The sequence below is a fragment of the Elaeis guineensis genome, chromosome 5, assembly GCF_000442705.2.
Source record: "Elaeis guineensis isolate ETL-2024a chromosome 5, EG11, whole genome shotgun sequence".
NCBI lineage: Eukaryota > Viridiplantae > Streptophyta > Magnoliopsida > Arecales > Arecaceae > Elaeis > Elaeis guineensis.
The window spans coordinates 112,714,637-112,728,233 of record NC_025997.2 but is presented as its reverse complement, the minus strand read 5'-3'; the positions used below and the strand labels follow the sequence as shown (position 1 = coordinate 112,728,233).

General features: G+C 43.5%; 1 pseudogene; it reads left to right on the top strand.

Moving 5' to 3' along the window:
* LOC140858177 (phenylacetaldehyde reductase-like) overlaps positions 1–13,597 on the top strand; it is a 94,420-nt pseudogene that overhangs the window by 59,430 nt on the left and 21,393 nt on the right.

Genomic DNA, 13,597 nt, shown 5'->3' with positions numbered 1-13,597 from the left:
TGGAGTTGAATGCATTTCTCTGTGTCGTGATCGTGGTCACGATGGTAGAGGCAGAACTTGTTAGGATTGCGCTTCCCGGGGTGTGTGCACATCCTTTCTGACCTTGGGAGCTGCTCTCTGACCTCCATCAGCACCTGGGTTTTCGACGCGTTGAGGGGGGCATAGCTGCGGAATCTTCCTGAGAGAGAGCCCCACCGAACCCTGCGGTCTGGGCTTCTCTGCCTGCATGCTCGGGGAGGAGTCTGGGCGTGCTTGTACCCAGGAGGAGTCCGAGAATGTGGCCGGGCTTCATTCGGGCCTCTTTCAACTGTGGGCTTGCCGGAGTCACCCGCCTGCCGCTCCATCGCAGCTTCCTCATCCTTCAGCTTGAAGGCTTCCTCCGCTCGGGCATATCCTTCGGCCCGAGCTAGCAGATCGGCAAAGTCTCTAGGATACTTCTTTTCCAGGGAGAAGAGGAGGTCATTCTTTTGAAGGCCGCTCTTTAAGGCGGCCATTGCAATCGATTGGTCCAGGTTCCGGACCTCCAGGGTGGCGACGTTGAAGCAGTTGACGTAAGCTCGGATGGACTCTCCCTCCTTTTGCTTGATGTTGATGAGGGACTCCGAACCTCGTTGGGGATGCCGGCTGCTGACGAAATGAGCCACGAACTGGTGACTCATTTGGTCAAAGGAGAAGTTGTACCCAGCTTCAATGCCGAGTACCAATTCCTTGCTGCTCCCTTCAAGGTAGATGGGAAAGCTCGACACAAGATGGCGTCTGGCACACCAAGGAGCAGCATCATGGTCTGGAAGGCCTCCAGGTGGTCGACTGGGTCTGAGGTCCCATCGTAGCTCTCAAATTGGGGGAGCTTGAAGTTCGGTGGGATTGATTCCTACATGATCATTTGAGAGAAAGGAGGGTCAGTGCAGATGTCCTCACCATAAGCAGTGGGAGCGCGGTGGAGCTCTTCGATCTGTCGGTTCATCTCTTGGAGTCTCTGATCCAGGAGGTCCTCTCGACTATGGGCCTCGAGAATTTTTTGATGGAGCAGAGGTAGGGACTCTCCGGGGGTTGAATCATGATCGGACGGAGGACTCTCTGCCTTTTATTTTTCTTTTCTGGGGAAGACAGGGCGGCTGGTCCAAGTAGCCCGTCCGGTCGTCGGATTCTGAAACTCTGACGATGCTCTTTCCAGCCACACTGATGCCTGCGGCTACTGCGGCTGCTGCTGCATGGCCTGCACTACTTCGGTGAGGCCTCTGACCTGTTGAACCAGCAGGTCAAACTGCTCCATGCCGACCACCATCGCTGGAGGAGGAGGAGCCTGAAAAATCAGAGATGAGGCCGGGGCTCGTTGAGATCTGGTCGCGGAGGCCGTTGACCGCCTGGTGGATGCCCTTCGGGGAGGCATCAGGTAGAGATCAGGCAGGCAACCGGAGGAGGAGATGTCGGAGAAGATGACCGAAAGTGGTCCTGTTGAGCGCTCCTTTAAGAACAAGGGTACTGTGAAGACACAGACCCTTCCTCTAGCGCCAATCCTGTTGGTGTAAAAATCCGTCGGCGTTAGATTTGCTGGAGTCGAAGGAGTCGCGATCGTCGTCGGGACCTGCAAAGAAAGTCTAAACCGAAGTTGGAGGTGCTCCAGCAAGACCCTCCGATGCTCAAGTCAGTTCTCTGCCTCAACAAGAATGGAGTGCTCGAACGAAAATTTTTAGCAGAGTTTTGAGATAGAGATTAGAGCTTAAGGAATAACGTATCTGGGGGTCCCTTTTTATAGACGAAGGGCGTAACATATTGACAGTGATGTCTGTAGCCGTCTGGTAGTGGGCCGTTCGGGGCCATGAGGAGTTTGTTACAGAGAGTAGTAGAGTGGAGTCATGGCCATCACCGTGGCTTGCCACGTGGAGCCTGTTGTGGAGAGTGGGGTGATGTCCGTTGTCGTGACACGCCAGAGTATGATGGAGCCGTGTGGGATCCGTTACAGGAAGTGGAGCAGAGTCGTGGCCATTACTGTGGCCTGCCAAGGAGTCCAAGCCTGTCGGCCGAAGCTCGGTTGGGGTGTCTGGTGGAGAGAGGTGGTTCTCCGTCTAAGAGGAGCTCGGATGTTGCTGGTGAGCCTTCTACCGTTGGGTGCCTTGGGTGCTAGTGCTGCAGGCGAAGGTCATCTATTGTAGAAGCTCGGTCAGGGGCTTTCTGTGGACGAAGTTCGATTTCATGCAGAATCTGGCAGAAGGTCAACCGGCAGTGGATGTCAGATGGTGCTGGAGAGGTTCACCCACTGGAGGGGTCCGGCTGTTGGAGTCCGTGTGTCGTAGGAGTTCATCCGAAATCTGTCCGCTACAGAAGTTCGGTCGGAGTCCGGTTCTCGTAGAAGTTCGGATGGGGATCATTTATCGAGAAAGCTCGGCCGAAGCCTGCCTGCAATAGAAGTTCGGAGGAAATTCGTTCACAATAGAAGCTCAGGTGGAGGCTTACAGTAGAAATCTGACGTGGACCGCTCGTAGTAGAAATTCGAAGTAGACCGCTTGTTGTGGCAGCTCGGAGTAGACCGCTTGTAGTAGAAGTTCGAAGTAGACCGCTTGTAGTAGAAGTTCGGAGTAGATCGCTTGTGGTGGGGGCTCGGAGTCCGACCCTTATCAGAATTCGGATGAGGCCTACCTGCAATAGGAGCTCAGGGCTGAAGTCCGGCTCCCGTAGGAGCTCGGACGAAGTCTACGTGCAGTAGGAGTTCGGGGAAGGAGTCCGGCTCCTGTAGGAGCTCGGACGAAGTCCGGAAGGTGGTCGACCGCCGTAGAAACTTGGATGGAGTCCGTCCGTCGTGAAAATCTGCTGTTGGAAAAGTTCGGCCACTGACGAACTGACGAAGTTCTGGAAGAAATTCTGATTGGAGTCGATCGAATCCTGTTGGAAAAAAATCTGGAAGAGGTCCGGAGAACAGTTGACCCTTGTAGGAGGTCGGCCGACAGTAGAATCCCGAGAGCATTTGGAGCAGCCTGATAGCCGACTAAAGAAGCCCATCGTTGGAGAAGTCTGGGAGATGCGGCAGGGGTTCGTCAGTCGACACCTGCAGAAGAAGCTGTGGGAGTTTATCCGTCAGCAGAACTTGGGAATGTTGCGAAAGCTCAACCGTCGGAGAGGTTCGGAAATATGTCGCCCAAGGTCGGACGCCGACAGAGTCCCAGGAGGGTCACTCCCGACCCGAACTTCGGCTGGGGGGGTATTTTATACCCAACAAGGCGCATGTTCAAAATGTAAGGATCTGATCTTTATGCAAACATACCTTTAGATATCAAAAAAATTTATGTCAAGTACTTATACGCTTGTATATTGATCATTTTTCAGTTGGGCCTCTTGCTTTTGTACTTCTGGACCTATAGATGAATACAATTTCCTACAATGAACCTAAATTCCTTCTCAGTTTGTCTTGGTTTTCGACTGAGGATTGCTCACCTGTGGCACGAACTTGAGCATAACCCGCATAACTGATAAGAAAGCCTTTCCTACCAGTCAAGAGGCCTTCTAAGTTTTCATGGCAGGGTTTTCTCTACATTTATTGCTAAAAGTTGCGAATAGCAGAAATATTATAGCAATTCATAGACAGTTCATATAAAATTTAATTTCCTGTCATGAAACATATTTGTACATTGATTAATCACACCTTAATTCATAAGTTAAACCTGTTTATATTGGATAAGGCTTGTTGATTAAGATACCTTCTATATCCTCTCAAATGAAATACACACACTTCAAAGCATTATGAGTTATATTGAATTCTTTCAGCATGATCTACCAAGCTGACCAAATAAGTAGGATAAAGCTTGTTATTTATGTTTTTTCCCTTCACATTTTTTTATGGCTTGAATTATTCTTTGTACTCACTGTAATATGGTGCGACTTAATTATTGGTGAGGCTATACTCTGTTAAAATCTTGCAGTTCATTATATTATGTTCTAGATGAAGCTTTCTGGTAATACTGGTATTGCAGTGTGATATTTTATAAGAGAAAAGAATAATTATGTGTAGTGTTTATATGTGGCAGCATGAATAAAGTTTATGGTTACACTCCTCTTTAAATGTTATAATAACTTAGAGGTTTTAGGTGCTATTTGTTCAAGAGTACTGCAAGTGGTAAGTTAGTCTAGTTAGTGAGTTGTATTGGACTAAACAAAGTTAGCGGTATCAAGAATATTTTTCCAAACTTCTTAGTTTCTATTAGATGTGGTATAGACTCTCAAAGACGTTGACAGAGGAGGCTGCTTGGAAGTTTTCAAAGGATAATTCTATTGACATGGTAACAATAAATCCAGCCGTGGTCATAGGTCCTCTTCTACAACCTACTCTAAATACGAGTGCTGCTGCAATCCTGAACTTGATAAATGGTATGCAAAATTCATGTTACATATCATATTAGTTGAATGTTAGTAAACAGTAACTAGTACTTCTCTTTCAGTTTATCTACCTATGGTAGAGTAAGCTTTTTTTGAACAAAATGAAACCTCGGATTGAAAGCACCAAGAAAAATTGTCGGTACTTATTGCTACTTAGGATGACTATGGCAAGTCTAGGTGCTTGCATGCTTGAAGCCATGGGCTTTGAGGCCTCACTCTTTGTGTTCTATCATCAATGGAACTGTTGTACCCTTCTCTAAAAGGAAAAAAAAAAAAGAAAAAGAAAATGTAGCTTTTTTCCCAAATTGGTCTCAGGGAACTATCGGAATTTTTGTCCAGATAATCTCCCAAAATTTGGTTTTGGCAAAGAACATATTAATTGATAAAAGTAAAGTCAGTATCAATGCCATGTCTAAAGTAGCTTGTGAGAGGGCTCTTAGACCAGGTAGCATTGATCACATATGAGTTACCTTGAAAGCAGAACATTGACCTGAGATTCTAATAAAAGAAACATTCAACACATTGGAATTTTTTGTCACTTAAATTCCTTTAATTTTTTTAAAATAAGCTTCTGTCAGGGCATTATGCTCTTCTGGCTTAATGATCTAGAGTTTCCTTCAATGCTAATAACTAAAAAAACTTCCAATAGAGCAAGCTGCTTACTACAGCAGCATCAGCAATGGAAAAACAAAAAAAAACTCTTCCATTTTTAGCTCAACACTTCACAACAATAACATGAGCTCCTTCCAGCATAAGGGAGAAAGTGCCAAAAAAAAGAAAACACAAAAAGATATGAATAAGTCAAATGGAGGAACATGCAGCAAACATTTAACTCACTGCCTGTTTAGATACAATATCATAATATCAAACATGTATGAAACCGATATGGCAAGTTGTTTACATTATTTGTTAAAAAATTGGCTCATGATTTAATAAAAAATCATGGAAGTGAAAGTAAGTTGGCTCTTATATTTAGGCTTTGCCATTGGGGTTTATTAATGGGGCTAACTCCACTGTATACATGTGCACTAACATTATGTTTTTGTAGCTCTGATTTTTAAACTTTCTAGTTGCAGGTTCAAACCCAACTTATAAAATTTGTATTATATTTGATCTTTGATATAGTTTGTTATAATTTGGACCGCAAAACTGTAAAAAGCTATTCATATTGTTAACTGAAACACTAACTCAACTCTATTAAGCTAAATCTTAATTGCAAACTAGTTGGGTCAACTACACGAATCCTTTTCCTCCATTCCACTTGATCAGCGCCATACTTTATGACAAATATTGAGATAAACTAATTATTAAACTAAAAATATATCGAACAAATAGAAAAAATTGTAATAGATATCATATCTGAATGAAGGTAAAAAGTATTAGGATTTGACGTCTCGAGATTGAGCCCACAGCGAGGTTCGCGGAAAAAAATGAAGTCCAACGAGATCAAGATCACCTGAAACGGAGCTCGGATGGAGGAGATACGAGCTTTTGAAGTCGAAACGAGATTCGAGGCGGCAGAGGACCGCCGGCGACCGGCGGCGGGCGGCAGCGGCGCGGCCGCAGGCGGCGACGCACGGGACGCATGACCCACGCGGGCGGGCGGCCCAGGCGGGCGCGCGGCCCAAGCGCGCACGGGAGCGGACCGGCCCAGGCCCATCGGCCTGCTGGCCCTTTGCCCTAGTCCACCATGGACCGAGCGGTACACGGCTGGGCCTGTGGACCGCGTGGGCGTTTTCCACACGTTTCTCGCAGTCCACGACACTATTCCATGGACCGAAGCACGATCTGAGGGCGTGGGTGGCTCCCGATCTTGATCCGACGGTCCAGGGGTTATCTGGTTTTGTTTAGGACTCCTAATCCATCTCTAATTAAGTTTTAAGCCCTTTAAATAGGGCTGATCGGTAACAGAGAGGATGTGTGGTTGGTTTTTTGCACTGTACGGAACCCAAGAGAAGAGAGAGGCGGAAGCGCTGAGAGAGAAGGAGTAGGAGGCTCCTGGACAGCGGTCGCCAGGCACTTCAGGGATTCAGGGGGGTCTTCAAGAGAGAGAGAGCTTTTGTGAGAGAAACTTCAGGTGAGAGAGAATTGGGTGTACAAGGGTTGAGGGTGAGATCTCCTCTTGTAAAATTTCTTTTTCATAGTAAAGTTTGCATGCCCCGTGGAGGCGAGCCCTTTTGTGGCTGATCCACATATTTTGATTATTTTTCTTTTTGTTTTGTTTCTTCTTTCTTCCTGCTGCATCACGTGGTACTGAAAGGATCTTGGAAGGTGGTGTCCTGACCAGACATCCACTCAACAAGTGGTATCAGAGCAAGGCGGTACAAAGATGCAGATTGCAGTGGTGGTGAGCAAGACTGAAGATGGAGAAGACAGGAACAATCAAGATGGAGATCAACAAGTTCGATGGTAAGAGCAATTTCTTCTTGTGGCAGGCAAGGGTGAAGGACGTGCTCATCCAACAGGGGTTGATCGATGCTCTCTTATGCGATGAGAAGCCAACCACCATGGAGGTGCGGGATTGGAAATGGCTACAGATGTAGGCGGTGAGTACCATCCGCATATACCTGGTGGATGAGGTGGTGATCTACTTCTTCCCAGCAGTGGATATTAGATTCTGCATGCCCCTATCATATATGTTGCAGAGAGGAGCAGTTTGACTCCCTGGAGAATAGTGAGGGCACTGTATATCTGCCGGATGGATTGAGCTGTGCGATCAAAGGTATTGAGACGGTCAGCTGGAGGACACATGACGGTGCAGTGAGGAGATTGGAGGAGGTCCGATACATACCCAATTTCAGACGGAATCTTATCTCACTTAGCAGACTGGATTCAAGAGGCTACAGGACGGTAGCTGGTGGAGGAATCCTGAGGGTACTACGCGGCAATAGGATTGTGCTGGAGGAGAAGAAGGGGAGCAGAGGACATTATTATCGGGCAGGGAGCCCAGTGCGAGGTGGAGCTTCGGGAGCCAGGTGGAGTCCAGAACGAGGTGGAGCTCCAGGAGGCGGATCGGGCACGAGACAGGAGACTCGGAAGAATGAGAGGTGACGTCGCAAGGTGAGATTCCTATTGCCACAGGATGATGCCCCGAGCAGGTCTCAGATCAGGAGGAGCACAGCATACGATGGAGATAGGATCGAGCAGCCTGGCTCGACTCTCATGTTTGCCCATCCATGATCAGCAGGCGATTGCCCCAAGGCATGGGGGCGAGGAGATCCAAAAGCTCTCAGAGTTTGGAGGAGGCCGAATATCGAGTCGAGATGGAGATTGTTAGGATTTGATGCCTCAAGATTCAGCCCACATTGAGCCCACAACGAGGTTCGTGATGAAAAATGAAGTCCAACGAGACCAAGATCACCTGAAACGGAGCTCGGATGGAGGAGATACAAGCTTCTGAAGTCGGCACGAGATTCGAGGTGATGGAGGACCGTCGGTGACTGACGGCAGGCGGCAGCGGCATGGCTGCAGGCGGCGGCGCGCGGGATGCGCGACCCATGCGGGATGCGCGACCTATGCGGGCGGGCGGCCCAGGCAGGCACGCGGCCCAGGCGCGCGTGGCCTGCGCGGGAGCAGGCCGGCCCAGGCCCAGCGGCCTGCTGACCCTTTGCCCCAGTCCACCATGCACCGAGCGGTCCACGGCTGGGCCTATGGACCGCGTCGGTGTTTCCCATGTATTTCTCACGGTCCAGGGCACTATTCTGTGGACCGGAGCGCGATCTAAGGGCGTGGGTGGCTCCCGATCTTGATCTGATGGTTCAGGGGTTATCTGGCTTTGTTTAGGACTCCTAATCCATCTCTAATCAAGTTTTAAGCCCTTTAAATAGGGCTGATCGGTAACAGAGAGGATGTGTGGTTGGTTTTTTGTGCCGTACGGAACCCAAGAGAAGAGAGAGGTGGAAGCGCTGAGAGAGAAGGAGCAGGAGGCTCCTAGACAGCGGTCGCCAGGCACTTCAGGGATTCAGGGGGGTCTTCAAGAGAGAGAGAGCTTTGGTGAGAGAAACTTCAGGTGAGAGAGAATTGGGTGTACAAGGGTTGAGGGTGAGGTCTCCTCTTGTAAAATTTTTTTTTCATAGTGAAGTTTGTATGCCCCGTGGAGGCGAGTCCTTTTGTGGCTGATCCACGTATTTTGATTATTTTTCTTTTTGTTTTGTTTCTTCTTTCTTCCTGCTGCATCGCGTGGTACTGAAAGGATCTTGGGAGGTAGTGTCCTGGCCAGACATCCACCCAACAAAAAGGTTTACCAAAAGAAAGGCTTGTGATATAAGACAAATAGAACATTTCTCATACCTTATATGTCATAAAATAGGACTGGGAAAAACACAGAAGAAAGCAAATGCCCAGGTGAAGATCTAGAGGTTTTATCTAAAATGGACCAAAATAAGTTGCTAATTGTTCAGATGTGTAGTTTCATTGCAGTATTCTGATTATGAAACATCTCCAGAGACATGTTTTATTCATATAGAGTTTTGAGCTATGCTTTTCATTGAACTCTTTGATATTCTTCACTTTAGTGTTATAAACATGCTTTATTAAATCTAGATTATTCTTTTTGATAGAATTTGTTCTGTTGACAAATGAAGAGAATTAAATTCTTACAATTTCCTCTGGAACCATTTGTAGGATCTTTTACATATCCAAATACAACTTTTGGGTGAGTCAATGTGAAAGATGTTGCCATGGCACATATTCTGGCATTTAAGGTTCCTTCAGCAAATGGAAGATATTGTTTAGTTGAAAGAGTTGCTCACTATGCCGAGGCTGTGAAGATTTTGAAGGAAAAACCATCTTTTTTCTTGTAGAATCTTCCAGATCTAATGAGATCTGGGGCAGAATATTTTTAAAAATTATCCTACTTTATTTTAGATCTAAGGTCTATTAGATCTAATTCTTATTATCTAATATTTAATCTAAAATTAAATCTAAAACTTGAGGATTAGAGAAATACCTCTAGGATAACTAGATTACCCGGTAGATGATCGCAGCAATATCTGAGGTTCAAAAATAGCCACGCAGTTGCCTGGCCTCTACCGATATCCACTCAAGCAGGATCTGGATCATCTTCTTCTTGCAAATTTTTGCTCTAAAAATCATATCTGGATCTGATATGAAAGATCTTCAAAAGATCTTCTGAAGCTGGAGCAGCAGGTTCTCGATAAATCCCTGCAACCTTCTATTCAAAGAGCCACCACGTCTTGGACAAGCACCAGATGGACGTCCAACTTCTTAGACATGAAGAGGAGAGAGAGAGGAGCAGAGGGGACATAGAGAAGTAGAGGAGAATCTCATTTTTGCTAGGTATTGAGCAGAAATCTCTAAACCCTAGGCGCAGACAAGGTTTAAATAAACCTTGCTGCGCCATGCAGTGCCACATCATTCGATCAATTAAAAAATTTTAATTAATTCTGAAAAATTTTGATTGATAGAGTGATGTCATCTGATCATATCAAATAAGAATTCCCTCAATTTTCACCACTGTTGGCACCAACACTGGATAAGCACAATGAGATTGGCGCCCCACAGTCCAAGTCGATCAAGGGATCAGAGTCCTCATCTCATGGGACTATCCTTATCCACTTGGGGTGCACGCCCAATCTGATCTTGGCACCCACTTTGAGGCCTAATTTAGTAGGTGGACACTACACAAAAACTATCCAATAACCTCTTACCAAGTGGCTTTCAGTTTAAGATCCATAAGTCAATATTTGACCGATGTCCTAAAACAGAAATGGTAGGTGACAGGAATTAGCAGGTGTTGTCTTAAATTCATCTCATAAATTAAGATAAGATTTTTTTGAACTGGATTGGTTCCAGTCAGACTGAGAGAAATCTTCTCAAGGTTCTCTGGGTGAGTCAAATCATATTTGGCTCAGTCGAGATGAAAAAAATTGCACGAGGTGAAAGTTAGGCTCAATTGTGTGCTAGCACGATTTTCTTGAACCTAATTGGATCTAATCCAAATCAATCGAACTGGGCTAGCTTGATTGATGACATCCAGATCCTAACTCTTGTTTGTGCGATCCAGTTAGGTTCATTTTCATATGGTAATGAGACATGTCATGATCTCATCATCGACATCATCGAAACTCCTTTCGATGGATCAGAACTCTTCTGATTCAAATAATTAGAATAATCGATCATCAAGATTATTCTAATTGCTTTCAAAATCCATCAGTGACACCTAGCAGTATATAGTGACAACCCATCAGAAATGAAGACGAACCTCTCGGTGCAGCTACCTGTGTGATTGAGTTCCTCTATCATGAGTCCTGACTGAATTAGGGTTAAGGTGAACTCGTCAAACCCAACAGCAGTCATATGAATCAATCGATTGATCCGAGTCCGATGTGAAATCTCAATGAAAATATTTTTTCTATTATTTCACTCTGCCATAGCCATGGGCTTAAGGACTCAATCTTTCGATCATCATAGGACTACTCCTCTCATTTATCGAGATTAATAGATCCCATCTTGGTGCGATCTGGTTCCTACAATGAATATGCTATAGCCAACATACACCTCAGGGTTCTGAATGGCTAGGAGATTGAGTTATGGTGTAGTCAAACTATAACACACTCAAGGTGAACTATCGATGCACCTCAGGTCAAAGAACTAGACACACAGCTGCAGCATCGAGCTAGTCATCGATGAGAAGGTAGACTTCCTTATGACTACTCAAGGTGGTCACGCTCAGTACTCTCATTCTCAATGAATACATGTACTCTCACTCTGGTGTCTCCACACTGTAGACTCAAGACTCATTTATCCTAAGAAAGCGATCGTACACCAACCTTCCAGATCGATCACCATCCTCGTGATGATCCTATGGTCAGGAGCTGTTTATAAATTAGTTATGTAAATTCATGCCTTAAATTTTTAACTCTTAAAAATATGAATTAACATTCCTACTAACTCAAAGGATGTATCACAAACATAATGTACACAATGTGATAGTAGAATAACCCTTTTATTCATTTATAGTCAAAATTATAAATTTGCCCTTACATTTGTACAGGAATGTGTCAGCCAATCTGGCATCTAGGGCACACATCTAACAGATTTTGTGTAAACAATATCCTACTCTTAAACTGCCAGAGAAGTAAGTCACTGTCTTTAATGGTATTGGATTTGTGTAACTGCTAAGCCATATATTTTAAAAACCATGTTGTTTTTAAGGAAAATAACTCTCATGTTAATTGCAACTATGCAGTTTCTCTGTATTTTGTTTTACATTCTTTGTCCATGTTTCTATCTTGCATTTTTATATTCTTGTCTATTTAGTATGTCTATACTGTAAAAGAAAGTTTTATTATAGCCTAGTATTAGAACATGTATTGTTGTTCTTGGATTATGACTGTATATAATAGCTAATATTTTTGGATCATTTTCCATTTTCATCCAGAATCTAGGAATTCATTGCTTTCTCACACTGAGCCAAGCTGTAAACCCCATCCGTATTGAGGTTGCAATTGTCTCTACATATAACAATATGCAATCAAAGATGGGATGAGCATGTAAAATGTCACAGCAACAATAATCTATCTTATGAGAAATGGAGTGGTCTTTACATATTTGCTGACATCTTTTGTCTAATAGAAACATTTTTAATATGTTCCTTAAGTATCATGTCATTTAAGGCACTAAATAAATATTTAGGTTTTAAGCTCATAGACATAACCTCTGATTTTAACCTGCTATGGGTTAGCGCTAACTACTTGATATAAAAATTTTGTTTCCATTTTACTGCTTAACTGTTGCATTTGGGTCACATAATTTCATAGAAATCTGAGATATCCACTGTATGGTGGTGATTCAACTATCAGATTTGCTTTTTGTCATGATCATGAGAGTCAACGGATGCAGAGATATATTTGATTATTTATCAAGTATTAATCAAAGATTTAGTTCAAATTGAAGAGATATCAGATCACATCAAGACTTTGTATAATAGTTTGAATTCCTATTGAGAATTATTACCTTTTCCAAGCTGTTGTCCTTGGTTTATCATACCTAAGCAGAGTCAAGGAAGTATGGACCTATTTGAGCTTTATTCGAGCATATTTTGACTAAAACCACACAAATTTAATCAGAAAAATGTAACCCTGGTTTTTGGAGTGACATTGTTTCATACTTTAACTTAAAAGCTTTTGTTCCTATCTACAATAATAAATGATTATGTATGAGCATATTTATTTTTATCTATATTACCATGTCAAAATATTCATACATGATACCAAGAAGAAAACTGTAATTCATGTTTATCTATGTTTTAGATCTCTCATTATTTTTCCTAATTTTTTTTTATATGTACCCTTTTTTTTGGTTTTCTTTTGTTTTCTCTTTGCTTAAACTCAAAGGTATTAGTTTTCTAGCTTTGATAAATATAAGCTGAAACTAGTCCAAAATGTGAGGAAAAGCAGAACCAATTTGATAAATTATCCACTAATATGTGATTCTTAAATGCAGCCAAGCAGAACAACTGTAGACACCATGCTTAGTTGTCCTTTTGCACTTTATGTAGTGTCTACTTATTAGCAGCTGGCTTTTTAGGATGACCTGCTGCCATCTATTGGTGATTTCTCTCTCTCTTGGTATGCATGTTCTCTCTCTACTACCTCCTTGGCAGCACCTTATTTGTCTCAAGTTTCATAGAGACTACTTCATGCTTGACACTGCACTGGATATGGCTTCGTGCTTGTCTCTTCTTATGACCTTGTTGGACCTCACGAGCTTTGTCCAATATTCTCTTATGTTCAAACTTGTCCTCTTTAATTTTCTTATTTAATCTTTAGCCATCTACATCTCCTAAGTGATAAGAAGCTTTGGCACAGAAAATGAAAATGTAACAAGTAGCTCCAACCATAACCATGGAAATAACATATGATGCTTTCTCTTCTTTTGCATTAGGCCATTCCAATGCCCTAAGTATCTTGGACCACCTCGAATTGTATATTATAGCTGTTTATAATGTCTATAATGTCAGTTTAGAGTTTTTGTACTTGCAAATATGGATAACCATTGATTTGGCAGTCTTTCTTGCATGGATCAAATCCAAATTTTAATTGAACATCCTATTCTTTAGCTCAATTTTTCTACTGCTAGGCTCTGCTTAATCTATAGCATTAATATTACCTCCTGTTGATAGAAAAACATGTATATCTTATTAATGAAGATTACATCCATACATCCATAATTAAATGTGTGCCATGAATCAGCTATAAGTTATTGA